Below are 6,000 nucleotides of genomic sequence, written 5' to 3'. Positions count from 1 at the left end.
GTCAGCACTATTCTCACAGTCGAACGCGAAGAAGAAGGGAAAGCATACAAGGTTCAGCGGCCAGTGTACTATGTCTCCGAAGTCCTGACTCCTTCCAAGCAGAGGTATCCCCATTATCAAAAACTCATTTACGAGATTTACATGACTGCGAAGAAGGTGGCTCATTATTTCCAAGACCACTCGGTGTCCGTCATTTCTGATGCTCCGTTGTCGGAAACCCTCCACAATCGGGACGCATCAGGCCGAGTGGCGAAGTGGGCAATGGAGATGTTGTACTGCGACATCAAGTTCGAGGCCAAGAAAGCTATAAAGTCTCAAGCTCTGGCTGACTTCATAGCAGAATGGATAGAACAACAACAACCGACTCACATCTACTTGGCTCATTGGACAATGTTCTTCGATGGGTCCAAGATGTTAAATGGCTCCGGCGCTGGCGTTGTGATCATATCGCCAAAAGGAGACAAACTCAAGTATGTGTTGCAGATACACTTTGATTCCTCCAACAACGAGGCAGAATATGCTCTCCTTTATGGGTTGCGCATGGCCATCGCACTCGGCGTTCGTCGCCTCATGGTCTATGGCGATTCAGATTTGGTGGTTAATCAAGTGATGAAGGAGTGGGACGTAAGGAACCCCACCATGACCACATACTGCAACGCGGTGAGGAAGCTCGAGAAAAGTTTGAAGGTCTGGAACTCCACCATGTTCCGCAACTGAAAAACCAAGCAGCTGACGAATTGGCGAAACTTGGATCCACTCGGAGGCCAGTCCCGAGTGACGTGTGCCTCGAGCACCTTCACCTTCCCTCAGTTAAAGAAGATCCTTTCACAGAGGAACCAGTACAACCAAAGAGCTCGACAGATCCGACTGAAGTCGAAGTCCCTGCTGTGGTTGATTTGATCATGGAGATTCTTGCTATCATCCCCGATTGGACTGTGCCGTTCATTGCGTACATCCTGAGGCAAGAATTACCAGAAGACGAAATCCAAGCCAGACAGATCATCCGCAGGTCGAAGTCGTTCACCGTCATTGATGGCCAGCTGTACAAAGAAAGTGTTTCTGGCGTCCTTCAACGATGCATCTCCCCTGAGGAGGGACAGTTAATCCTGGAAGAAATTCACTCGGGAACCTGCGGTCATCATGCCTCCTCAAGGGCAATCGTCGCCAAAGCATTCAGGGCTGGCTTCTTCTGGTTGCAGGCGAACGAAATGGCGAAGGATATGGTGGACCAATGCAAAGGCTGTCAGTTCTACTCGAACAAGTCCCACAAGCCAACATCTGCGTTGAAGACAATCCCTCTTGTTTGGCCGTTTGTAGTGTGGGGTTTCGATACAGTCGGCCCATTTAGGACAGGCCAAGGAGGTTTCACTCACCTGTTGGTGGCAGTCGACAAGTTCACCAAGTGGATTGAAGCCAAACCCATCAAGAAGCTCGACGCCCTTACGGCCATCAAGTTTGTCAGGGACATCAGCTCCAGATTCGGGGTACCGCACAGCATAATCACTGATAATGGCACAAACTTTGACTCGGACAGATTCAAAGGTTTCTGTACAGGCCAAGGTATCCGAGTGGATTTTGCATCTGTGGCGCATCCCCAAACAAACGGGCAAGCAGAGCGAGCGAATGGACTTATTCTTCAAGGGTTGAAGCCTTGACTCCTGCGAGAAGTGGGACATGCTGCCGGCGCATGGGTCACCGAGCTGCCTTCTGTGCTGTGGGGTCTCCGCACAACCCCAAATAGATCTACAGGGCGATCCCCGTTCTTCCTCGTTTACGGAGAAGAGGTAGTCCTTCCGAGTGACTTGCTTCACAACGCTCCACGAGTCGAACTCTTCTCCGAAGCCGAAGCAGAGCAAGCCAGGCAAGACGGAGTGGATCTTCTAGAAGAGGAGCGCGAGATGGCACTGACTCGCTCAGCCATTTATCAACAAGATCTGCGGCGTTTTCATGCGCGGCATGTCAGGAGTCGTACATTCCAAGCAGGCGACCTGGTGCTCCGAGTGGATCAGCAGAGACCTCACAAGCTGGCTCCCGCATGGGAAGGACCCTTCATCATCTCCAAGGTGCTGAACAACGGTGCATATCGACTCTACAACCTCGAGAAGGAAACGGACGAGCCACGAGCATGGAACGGAGATCTCCTGAAGCGCTTCTACACGTGACCATCGACTGAAGCAATGTAAAGAACAAGTATCGCAGAAGTAATACAAAGCAGATTGATTTTTTGCAGATTCAAAATTCTTCCGCATTGGCAGACTCCGGTCTCAAGAAAAAAAAAACTTTCTCCGAGTGTGCACTAAACGTCGCACTCGGAGACTTAGCTGCGATCCAGAATCGCCTAAGTACAAACTTCCTCCGAGTGTGCACTAAACGTCGCACTCGAGGACTTAGCCGCGATCCAGAATCGCCTAAGTACAAACTTTCTCCGAGTGTGCACTAAACGTCACACTCGGAGACTTAGCTGCGATCCAGAATCGCCTAAGTACAAACTTCCTCCGAGTGTGCACTAAACGTCGCACTCGGGGACTTAGCCGCGATCCAGAATCGCCAAAGTACAAACTTTCTCCGAGCATGCACTAAACGTCACACTCGGGGACTTAGCTGCGATCTAGAATCGCCTAAGTACTAACTTTCTTCGAGTGTGCACTAAACGTCGCACTCGTGGACTTAGCCGCGATCCGGAATCGCCTAGGTGCAAACTTTCTCCGAGTGTGCCCTAAACGTCACACTCGGGGACTTAGCTGCGATCCAGAATCGCCTAAGTACTAACTTTCTTCGAGTGTGCACTAAACGTCGCACTCGGACACTTAGCTGCGATCCAGAATCGCCTCAGTACAAACTTTCTCCGAGTGTGCACTAAATGCCGCACTCGGGGACTTAGCCGCGATCCGGAATCGCCTAAGTACAAACTTTCTCCGAGTGTGCACTAAACGTCACACTCGGGGACTTAGCTGTGATCCAGAATCGCCTAAGTAAAAAGCTTCCTTTGAGTGTATCCTAGAGATCCACTCGGAGGCTTAGCAGACCCTCATTGAGACTCATGTGGATGTCAAGACAACTGACAATTACATGAGTATCAACTTGCTACGAGTGCGCACGAGACGCCGCACTCAGAAACCTAGCTGCGATCCAGAATCGCCTAAGTAAAAAGATTCCTTCGAGTGTATCCTCCAGATCCACTTGGAGGCTTAGCAGACCCTCATTGAGGCTCATGCAGATGTCAAGATAACTGACAACTACATGCTTCGCATGTTTGCCACTGGTTTCACCAAGAAACGCCAAACAGAAATCACGAGCCAAAATTGTATCAAGAATTTTTTGGGGAAGGAAGAGCAAAATATTTGATTCCAATTCAAAAGTTGGTTCAATGATAGTCGGTTCGGTGTAGATCAAGCTTATCCACACTGAACCACGAATGTGAAGGTCAACAGCAGTGGCCAAAGTTTGATACAAATCCACTCGGCATACCGAGGTTAAGTTTTTCAAGCATCGTCAGGACTGGCACTAGGACTGGCAGGCTCCACGAGAGTGTCGAGGTCGATCCCGTCTGCGATGCGAGTGGCGGTCTCAAGGAAGATCTCCATGAAATCTTCGAATCGAAGCTTCTTGGTGTTGGCGACCTGCAACGCCTTCAGCTTCTCTTCGGGAGCTTCCTTGCAGTGCACTCGGACCAGCGACAGCGCCACGTCCGCCCCACAATGAGCAGCAGACTTCTTCCATGCCTGCACTCGGTTCGGGACGTCCTCCAGCCGAGTTATCAACCCTTCTATCTCCCGCCGGGACTCGTCTTCGGGCCACAGCTCCTTGTCGATTCGGACGATGACTTCTCTCAGGCGGCTGATGAACGGTCCCACTTTGCCAAGGCGAATGTGCGCTCGGAGCTTGTCTCGATTGGAGTCGTCGTCGAGTGGAACGTTCGGAATAACTGACCGCTCAATGTCAGCTGCTTCAGCCTCAGCGTCCATACAAAAATCTGCAAAGACAAGACGAGCAGAGAGTAAGCGCATCATGAAATGCAAAGTCAAGAAGCACTCGGAAAAACAAATATTACCACCGAGAAGCGCAACCTTCTTCCTTGCCCAGTCACTGACGTACTTCTCCTGTGATATGCACCGACTGTTCATCACCTTCATCTGTCCCATCAGCTCAGTTCTTTTTTTGCCCATTCTCTCAATTTCGGCCACCAATGGCTTATTTGCCTCAAGGGACTCCTCCAAGGACTTCTCTCATTCAGCAAGAGCACCCTTCATGCCAGCTAAGTCATGCACAGCTGCCTCTAGTTGCGCAGCAACCTGAGTCTTTTCAACCTTCAAAGCGTTGTACGCTGATCCCATCTCGCAAGTCTTCTGCAAATAAGCGTGAAGAGAAGATCAGACAAATTCAACAAGGAAAAGAATAAAACCTCAAAGTTCTTCAGACCCCTGCCGACGCAAGCAGTCGACAGCGGTCTCGGGGACTACACCCAGTGGGTTCACTAAGAGTGACCCCACTGGCATGAAGCTCAAACAGGTCCACCCTATTGAGCTACATAAAAAAAAACAAGCCTATGAGGCTACTACTACCCGACCTGAGTAAATTTACTCTCGGGGACTACTTCCAGTACGTGCACTCAGAGTGCACCCACTGGCACCATTCAGACAGATTAGTCTTCATCAGATCAAGTCAAAGACAATGTATATAAAGACAACTGCCGGTGCAAGCACTCGACAGAAGTCTCGGGGACTACACCCACTGGGTTCACTCAGAGTGAATCCACTGCAAAATAATCCTACTATCTCCGAGTATATTGCTGAACCCCCGGTGGGTTACAAGATAAAAGCAAATATTTACTAGCGCACTTACTCGGATATCGTCATGGAGCTCCAAACTTATCTTGTACAAAGATGTGATGGAGTCGTATGCCCCCTTCGCATCACCTGCCATCAACTCCACCCGCACCATAGCCTCCTTGGCAGCTCCCACTTGATCTTCCGGGAGATGTCGGGCGTCGTACTGGACAGTTGACGGGCCCGGCACCACGGGAGACTCCTTGGGTATCCCAAGTCCTGCTCCAGTCGGTTCAGCCGCGATGAGCACCATTTCAGTCGACGACATCATCTCGGTTGGCGGCGCGTCCAGGGCAGGAGCGGTAGCAGACGAAACGACCTCTAGGACAGGCACCAAAGCTTGCCCGGACCCCTTCTGGTCGTCTTCCTCCAGATGAATCACCTCTGAAGGGAGCCCGACTGAACGACGTGAGACCACAGGAAAAAGGGCAAGATCAAAGACAGAATTCGCGAAACAATAATTTAAGCTCTCAGAGTCGTCACGACGTACCTTGCTGGGATGTGGCAACGTTGTCCGTATCCATGGGATCGTCTTCCTGGCGTGGCGGAGGTAGCAGCTCTGTCGAGTAAAATCCACTCGACCAATAAACATGAGTTCAATCAAATACTGAAAGAAGATAGGAGAACAAGACACTTACGCTGAGGCAACGGGAACGACGATCCTCATCCAAGGCAAAGCCTTCCAGGCTTGGATCCACTCGGTTTTGCCACCTTGGAAGGTTGGCCCGCGGACTCAGCAGCAGCGTCCCTGGTCCTCTTTGTGCTCTGAGCACTCGGAACCACGGGAGTTTCTGCCAAGGCGCTCGGAACCACGGGAGGAGCTGGCGGGGCGCTCGGGGCCGCTGGAGGAGCCGACGGAGTCACGGGAGCTGGCGGGGCACTCGGGACCGCTGGAGGAGCCGACGGAGTCACGGGTTCATGATGGCGCTTGGTTCGAGGCTCTGGTGGTGGGGGCGTCGAGCTCTGCTCCCCATCTTCCCCCTCCTCCTCTTCGGACTCCTCCTCCATCTCCCCACTGTCGGAGACGTACTCGGCGCTCTCCATGCTGCCCTCCTGGCTGCCTTCCTCTTCCTCAGCCGGATTCCCGTTCGAGACGGGAGAATACCAGTTGGTCCACGCCTGCACAAGATACAATTGAAAACATCAGACGTTAGACAGTGATGCAAGAAAAAGC

The sequence above is a fragment of the Hordeum vulgare genome, chromosome 1H (assembly GCF_904849725.1).
Source record: "Hordeum vulgare subsp. vulgare chromosome 1H, MorexV3_pseudomolecules_assembly, whole genome shotgun sequence".
Taxonomy (NCBI): domain Eukaryota; kingdom Viridiplantae; phylum Streptophyta; class Magnoliopsida; order Poales; family Poaceae; genus Hordeum; species Hordeum vulgare.
This window is presented reverse-complemented; position numbering follows the sequence as displayed.